The sequence below is a fragment of the Colossoma macropomum genome, unplaced genomic scaffold, assembly GCF_904425465.1.
Source record: "Colossoma macropomum unplaced genomic scaffold, Colossoma_macropomum, whole genome shotgun sequence".
In the NCBI taxonomy this organism is placed as follows: domain Eukaryota; kingdom Metazoa; phylum Chordata; class Actinopteri; order Characiformes; family Serrasalmidae; genus Colossoma; species Colossoma macropomum.
This window is the reverse complement of record NW_023494800.1, coordinates 22,096,378-22,105,630: the sequence shown is the minus strand read 5'-3', so window position 1 is coordinate 22,105,630 and position 9,253 is coordinate 22,096,378.

Here is a 9,253-nt window from a genome sequence, read left to right as displayed (position 1 = left end):
ACCTGTGAAAACATCTCACCTTAATTCATGCCTTCAATTCATGTTCAAAAACAAGCGTACAGCGTATTAGTATGAGTCTTAAATAGACTATTTCCAGTGGCATGAGTTTAATTTCCTTAATTGGCAGGTTTGTTTGTTTTCATTCATATCAATTAAAAGCTTCCTATGGACCAATTAAAATATCAGTGTTTCTTTGTTCCCTGGGTTACTCTGTTTTTCATCTGCTCAAACATAGATAATTACAGAAGCTTAATCAGCCCTATTGGATTTGGAACCTTAATTACTTAAACATTGTAGTTATTTTGGAAAAACTGAGATACCTGTTCTATTATATTCTACAATATTCTTAATGAACTGTGATTATTTTTTCCTCTCTTTATTAGGATGGTTTAGTCAAAAGTGCTGGTCGTATTATTTTTAAAGTTTTATTGCTCTATTATTACCTTAATACATTTCCAGCTTCTGTTTATGTTGAGCTGTTTCTGCATAGCATCAGTTAAATTAAGGGTTTATTCAGGTTTATTAGCAGCTGTCATCCTCATTAAATTGGTGGTCATGCAGTCATTGATATATGTCGTCACTTTTACACAAAACATCTTCATTTTCGTTTTGCCCTTTGCATTGTGGTAACATTAACTTAATGAACAGGCCAGTGTACATGGTCCAAAATTAATTTGCAAAAATATTGTTCCATTAATTATGATTAAAGGTTAAGAATGTTTGTTCTTCTCCTGTAAAGTTTTGGAGATGCAGCAACAAAATATTAATTTAAACCCTGACAATGTAATTTCAACATTGAAAAAGACTCTAATGTCCAAATGTTATATATTAAAGTTATTTCACCTCAATCTGAGAGTTGAATCTTGACCTAAAAAGTCCATGCTTATGCCATCTGCACCATACAAAGATTTCTATACCTGCATATATAGTGGGGTGTGCCTTGTGAGACAGCTTGATCAAAGGTCTTATGGATTAAATACATTATTAAGGTCTTCCTTAGACACTGTAGAACCTTTTTTCATACCAAATCAATGATTATTAGAGTTGTTCCATGGTGTGTTAAACATGTGCCCTCAGACAAAAATCTTTAGACAGTGTGAGAGAAGATGCCAAAAAAATAAACCGGAGGTCTTCAGTTCTTCACTAACAGACCTGCTTCTTTTTCTAATTTGATAAAAAATAATAAGAACACACGATTGTTGCATTATTTAAAATAGTACCTAGAATAACAAATAACTGGGGAATTTATGATGTTTGGATTCCTCCAGCCTTCAGCAGGAGTAATTTCTCAAAACTCTAAAGCAAGTCAGAAACCATCATTAAGCAACAGACTATATATAATCCACTATATGCTGCTGTAGTTTCAGATTATAAACAGTCCAGAGGCCACATTTTCCAAGAACCTGTAGAAGAGTTCAGTTCCACCGGGATTAATGAGCTTCATAGCATGATGGTGTCTTGTAGATAAACCACATACATAGTTGACAGAGTATACTTCTACAGAAGTAACCAACTATTGGTTACCTCTAAAATTATTACTGTTGATTGAGGAACCTTTACTGAATATAATTAATTCATCACTCAGTCTGGACCCAACGCTTATCAAATTAGCCATTGTAAAAGCATTCCTTAACTAACCTAATCTTTTTAATGTTTGAGACTTTTGAGAAAGTTGCTGCACAACAGTTCTGTTCTTTTTTAAGTAACCAGCATGAATCATTCCAGTTCTGTACCAGGTGGAACTAAACTCTGCAGGAAGGTAGCTCTCCAGGACCAGGGTTGGAGATCACTATTCTTGACAGATGACTATTAATTTGTTAGTGTTAATGGGGAGGTCTTCAGAACCAAAAACAGTGCAATGTGGTGTACCGCAAGGCTCTATTTTAGGCCCCTTACTCTTCTTGCTAAAATTATAGCTCCTTGGACACATAATTCACATACATGGCTTTTACTTTTATGCTGATGATGCACAGTTATAAGTTCAGCCAGATTCTCTCAGTTACACAAAATGGAAGATTGTATTACAGACATGAAAGTGTTAACAGTCAGAAACTTCTTCATTTTAAATTTTGATTTGTATTGTTGCTCAAAATATGGTTGCAGATTGTATCCTTGGCCTTAATGTTTTTTTTTCTGTGCAGTCAAAAGCTACATGATTAGAGACATTGTATGAATTCCATCTAAATAACACCTCTGTAAATCTGTAACAACTGTGTAATCCCACGTATGAAACAGGGAAAATGAAACATATTATTAATGGAATTAGTTCATGTTTTCATAAATTCTAGATTAGACTACTGTTACTGAATGGTTGCCCTGCTGTATCTCTAAATGGGCCCCAACTATAGTTCAGACTGTGGTAGCCCATGTGCTGACCAGATAAAGAAATTCAGAACCTGTTACTCTGGTGTTTTGTGGCAGTTTACACTGGCTTTCTGTAAAGTTTCACTTTGACTACAATGTCCTGCTTATGAAAACCCTTAATGGCCTAGCTCTTGCCATCTTGCCTCACTCAGCTAAGGCAGGCTCCCTAGGATTGCTGATCTGATACTGCGTCTAAACTCTGCAAAAATGTACCAGAAAATATGAACAATGCAAGGTTGAGAGATGTTTTTAAATCTCTCTCTCTCTCTCTCTCTATATATATATATATATATATATATACATATATATATATAAAAACATATATATATATTTTGCACAGGCCAGTCCAGTGTCTAGTTTATTGTGTTGCCCAATGATTCTAATGTTTTATCTTTCCAATGTATATATATATATATATATATATATATATATATATATATATATATATATATATACCTATTTCATGATGAGGCAGAGGGACCCAGTGTGTGTGTGTGTGAAATTAAGGAACGAGGAATGTATGACACCTTAAATACACAAATCAAAGCAAAGGAGTTTCATTATCTTAATAGGTTGTCAAGCTGAAGTGTTTGTTTTCATTCATATTAATTAAAAGTGATCCCTGGACCAAAAACAGCTGAATGTTTTTGCTTCCCTTGTTATCGTGTTTTTCATCTACTCAGAGGGTAATTACAGAAGGATAATTTGAGTCATTAGATCTTAATTGCTTTGTTACTATCAGTGCCAGAGAACAGCTTGTTTAATCAACTTTTCCTACAGGTTTAATGTCTTTCATGTACTTTTTGAGATTACTAATGAGCATCCAGTTCCAAGATGTAGATACTGTGTGGTAGTTACTAGTTGTGGGTAGTAACTAGAGCCATGTAACTTTAGCAACCTTTGTTTGATTTGTACTTCTTGGATCATTTTTTTTTAAAAAAGTGCTTTTACTTACACTGAAGGATATTTGTAATTTCATTCTGTTCTGTTGGTTCAACACCTGGACTACTCGCAAAACATATTCCAAAACACCACAATAGGGAAGCATAGGATCTTAGGTACCTCTGCTGTTTACTGTTTTTCTTCTGAAATTGCCAAGTAGGTTAAAAATAACAATTTAATTATTCAGCTACTTAACTTTTCTTGTTAATTTTGCTGTGGCAATTTAGAAATTAATTAGTACTAATTAGATTTAGATCAGATTTTTTTTTATTTTATTTTCTCAATAACAGCTTCTTGACAGCCACACATCCTTTCAGATCCTTAGTGTTGAGTTGCCTTCTCACAGTGGAAGGATGGACAGAGTGGAGCTTGATTTTCTCCTCTCTCTTAAAGATAAAAGATTTAAGTGCTGTTTATCTGATAGTGACAGTTTTGATGGTCTTGTAGGTCTTGCATGGTTTTTAGGAGTCCCATTGTCTCTGTATCTCTGTAAATCGTCTGTTTTTTAATTTCGTATCCTTTGATAACTCCTTCCTTAAAAGAGTGGATTATTTTACATCTAATGAAGAACTTGCAAGTAATGACTGGAAATTAAATAAGTGAAAGGCAGTCTCTGACTTTACTGTACAGTTATAAAAAAAATTAAAGTGAAAATGTCTCCTAAAATAAGACCTGATGTTTATATACACTATATTGCCAAAAGTAGTCACTCGTCTGCCTTCACACACATATGAACTTGAGTGACATCCCATTCTTAATCCAAAGGGTTTAATATGATGTCAGCCCACCCTTTGCAGCTGTGACAGCTTCAACTCTTCTGGGAAGGCTTTCCACAAGGTTTAGGAATGTGTTTGTGGGAATTTTTGACAATTTTTCCAGAAGCGCATTTGTGAGGTCAGACACTGATGTTGGACGAGAAGGCCTGGCTCGCAGTCTCCACTCTAATTCATCCCAAAGGTGTTCTATCGGGTTGAGGTTAGGACTCCGTGCAGGCCAGTCAAGTTCTTCCACACCAAACTCGCTCATCCATGTCTTTATGGACCTTGCACAGTCATGTTGGAACAGGAAGGGGTCATCCCCAAACTGTCCCCACAAAGTTGGGAGCATGAAATTGTCCAAAATCTCTTGGTCTGCTGAAGCATTAAGAGTTCCTTTCATTGGAACTAAGGGGCCGAGCCCAACTCCTGAAAAACAACCCCACACCATAATCCCCCCTCCACCAAACTTTACACCTGGCACAATGCAGTCAGACAAGTACCGTTCTCCTGACAACCGCCAAACCCAGGTTCGTCCATCAGATTGCCAGACGGAGAAGCGTGATTCATCACTCCAGAGAACACGTCTCCACTGCTCTAGACTCCAGTGGCGGCACTTTATACCACTGCATTTGATGCTTTGCATTGCGCTTGGTGATGTAAGGCTTGGATGCAGCTGCTCGGCCATGGAAACCCATTCCATGAAGCTCTCTACGCACTGCTCTTGAGCTAATCTGAAGGCCACATGAAGTTTGGAGGTCTGTAGGGATTGACTCAGAAAGTTGGCGACCTCTGCGCACTATGCGCCTCAGCATCCGCTGATCCCGCTGTCATTTTACGTGGCCTACCACTTCATGGCTGAGTTGCTGTTGTTCCCAATCGCTCCCACTTTTTTATAATACTACTGACAGTTGACTGCGGAATATTTAGTAGCGAGGAAATTTCATGACTGGACTTGATGGCATCCTATCACGATACCATGCTGGGAGACAGTTTTGATGGTCTAGTAGGTTTGGCATGGTTGTTAGGAGTCCCATTGTCTCTGTATCTCTGTAAAACGATACCATGCTGGAATTTACTGAACTCCTGAGAGCGACCCATTCTTTTACTAATGTGTGTAGAAGCAGTCTGTAGGCCTAGGTGCTTGGTTTTATACACCTGTGGCCATGGAAGTGATTGGAACACCTGAATTCAATTATTTGGATGGGTGAGTGAATAGTTTTGGCAATATAGTGTATTTATATAAAATATTTATTGAAACAAAAAGCTTGCAGTATCTTTACTGAACAATGTAGCCAGATATGGAAAAGTTAAAAATCAGTCTAGAAAAGGTTGCAGCTCTTCACAGGAGTCAATGCATTACAAAGATTGGTGCAAAGACACACTATAGAATCCTTAAACAAATGATGAAAACCTTACTGCAACAGCTAATGATCTGGAGGCATCTCCAGCTCTTGATATTATCTGTGTTCATGAGCCTACGTCATGGGAGATTAGCACTGACGGCTGCTCTCTAAAAGAAAAAGTAGTGCTGATATTCCACAACACTACATGGTAAATGTATAATTCTATGTTTAAAGACAAAACAAACTTCATGCCAACACCAAAATATCAACTGTGAAACATGGTGAAGAGTGTATAATGGCTGCTGCTTCAAGGCCTGAAAGGCTTAAAATCATTGAAAGACTAATGAATTCTGAGCTGTATCACTAAATCCTGAAAGTCAAGCCATCTGTGATCTAAAGCCCAGAAAAAGCAAAACACAGGATTAGATCCACATAAGAGTGGCTCAGACAGAAGAAAATTATATTTTAGTATGACCATGTCAGAGAAAGAGAACCCAATACAACTAATAGCACAAACAATTGTATAGTTTTTTATTCATTTATAGAACAAAGCAATCCAACATTAAATGTCCTTGTTGGCAAAAAGCATGTGGACCTCTGTTTTCAGTATCTGGTGTGACGCCCCTGAGCAGCAAAGACTTCAACCAAACATTAATTCTCACACATTCACTTAGAGGAATTTTTGGTGGGCTTTCATGCATGAACTCCACACTCCAGGACCTGCCAGAACATTTCTAGTGGATTAAGGTCTGGATTTTGACTGCAGAACACATTCTTTGGTAGATGGACTGGTGTGTTTAGGGTTATTGTCTTGCTGCAAGATCCATCTTCTACTGAGCTTCAGTTCACAGACAGATACTCAGATATTCATTTCTTAATCCTACTCGAGGTAATTTATAGCACTGCACACGCTCAGCTACTCCCTCTCTCATCACACCTTATACAGTTAATAAAGGCCTCCATAATCAGCTGAAGAGCTGCTTCAGAGCTGGACTGAGTCATAGAATACTAGAAACAGTGCAGTGGGTCACCGTAAGCAGGATTAAGAAGAAATGTTGCTGTACACAATTTGTGTGAGCATTCAAACTTTATCATGGAGAATGTTTTTTTCAAACAGTGATGGATACACATTTTATGTTTTGTACTTCAAAAGACAAGCAGCTCACCTGGTTATATTATTATAATTTCAAATGCATTCTATTAATTCATTGTTTTAATTGAGGCATCTGATTTTCTCTTGCCATTTGCCATAGTTTAAAGACAAAGATACTGTATTTTGGAACTGTTTAAAAAAAGTTCTGTTAAAAAAGTGTCAGTGTCCACGAAACCCAAAGTTTTGATTTTTGTGTTGTCAGCAAACTATTTTAGTGTGGTGAGAAATTCTGTGTGATTTTGGCACCATCTTGTGTTTGGTTTTTGCATTTGGAGTCACTCAGATGAAGTATATGTAGGTAGAGTTCAGGCAGTGATTCATTCTAGGGAGATAATTAGTTAACTCATGCTGTATTTTGGCACATAAGACATTCAAAATGTGGTTAAAAGGGGGACAATAAAAAACTCTTCTCATTCCACATGAGTTATGCCTATTCATTGTAAGAATGAAATGAGAGACATCAAGAGTTTTTCCAGTGCATGATGCACATTAAAGGGCCCTTATCCTACATTTGTCTTCTGTTTTAAATTTTTCTTGAGGTTCAATTATGATATGTCTGCAGTTTTATGTGCCAAAAACTAGTCGTAATTCATTTTTACTTGACTATTTTCCAACCTCTCTCCGTCCCTTAGAACAGACGTTTTCGGTACAGCATTTTGACTGGCTCAGAACTGTTCAGAATTTTAAAAAGTCTGGGCTGAAATACTCCAACATGAAGGAGCAGACTATCCTGCTGTAGGCTAAATAGGTGAATATATGTAACTGCACTGAATTCACAAAAAACAACAAATTCAAAACAGGCTCATTTTGAAGCTTAGTTTATATATATATGGACTGCATGGACGGGGAAGAGAACAGTTTATTCTGAAGCTTTAATAATGTTTTTTTTTTTTGTTCAAAAAGGTTGTGACATCACAATGAATTCAAAACAGGTCATTTTTGAATGGACTGGGGAGTGAACAGTACATTTTCCATTCAATTTTCCATTATATGGGCCCTTTAATACTGAACTTAGACTAAATTATCTCAATTGGACATTGTTGTTTGAAGTCATAGTTTGCCGATTAATGAACTTGGTGTATCTTAAAAGTTGGCCCCAAACTGTTTATAACTGGGGGTGTTTCAAATTGGGAAATTCATTACAGTCTTTTATCTTACAAGGAAAAAAGTCTTGGCCATAAATAAAATACTGATGATCATTCATTGTCTTTTTATCATGCTTTACCCAAACCTGTTGGTCTATTGGCACGGGCCTAACTGTGGTGGTCAAACTATCTAGCCATAACACTCTAGAGCACTTACAGTGCGATTACTTAAATAAAGGATCCTGGTGAGTCAGCAAGTGCCCTGGTACTGCAATCGCAGCAAAACTGCAAGGCCAGAGCTTTCCTCTAAGACTGGCAGCTCCCATTGTAATGAATCAGACTAAAACGAAGTATATTCTGGCTGGTAAGAAGATTCTCAAGGTCAACAGGCTAATTTGGTATTAGACTTGAAATTTCAGCACATGCTGATGGCTTTACTTTGCAGTTTGTGCAAACTCTGCTATCAGAAAAGAGGCAGCTGGACAGATAAGGCCTGTTTGTGCATGTGGTGGGAGACAGAGTGAAAGAGGTTTACATTCTCACAGCAATCGTACCCCCCTCAGTTCTCCACTGAAAGCAGGCTCTAATTAACCTTATGGCTGCTGTGACAGCACACAAAGCAGAAGGTTATGTGACTGAGTGGAGGGAATAATGAATATATCAAAGGAAGGTTTGATGATTTATGTTAAAATTGGCCTCAACTTCAAAACTGTATCCGTGACTCCTGTCGACATGGAATCACACTGTTTTGATGAATCTGTTCCTGTTTTTCACACTCACAAACACAAAGATCAATATAACTGAGAAGACCACAAACACAGATTTAACGTTGAGTTTTAAAATTTTAAAGTAACTACTTGAACTATCAACTATGTTTAATTTACTAAATTCATTATGTAGTGACCATAAATTCCATTTAGAAGTTCATGCCTTTTGAAAAACATCGTAAATGCCTCTATAATAAGTATCTAGAGTGTCTATATGTCATAGTTAAAGTCTCTTTTTTTGTTTGACAAGCACCTTGAGCAGTGCCCACGGATTAGAGATCAATCTTCATTCCACAAGGACTTTAATCAATTTAAACCTTTTATAAGATTATTCAGAAGCAGTGAGTGTGTTTACATGCACTTAATAATCCGATAACTGCAGAAAATCAGATTTTGTCAGTAATCCGATCAAAACGTTTACATGCAATTGAGTAATCAGATAATGTGAACACTCCGGGTGTACATGATTCAGGCAGTAATCGGATTTCTGCTTTGCAACGAGCCAATAAACTCACAGAAGAAGACGTGACGTAACCATATTGTAAACCTCAAACTTCATACCACAGCTTTTTTTTTAAAACATCACTCCACTTTACTGGAAATTATAAACATAGACCTTCATTTCGTCAAGCAGGGGCTTGGTTTCAGCGTCACTCCGAAAGTGTTTTGCTGCCATCTTGCGGCAATGCTGCTTGCTTGTTTCCGGTACCACGGTCTGCTTTTTGCACGTGTTGACTGAGAAATCTGATTACTAAGCTAAAATCCAGCTCTCTTTGGATTGAATTTCTTAATCAGATTTCTAGACCTTTAGACCAATCTAAGAAATTGGAGTATGCTGTTT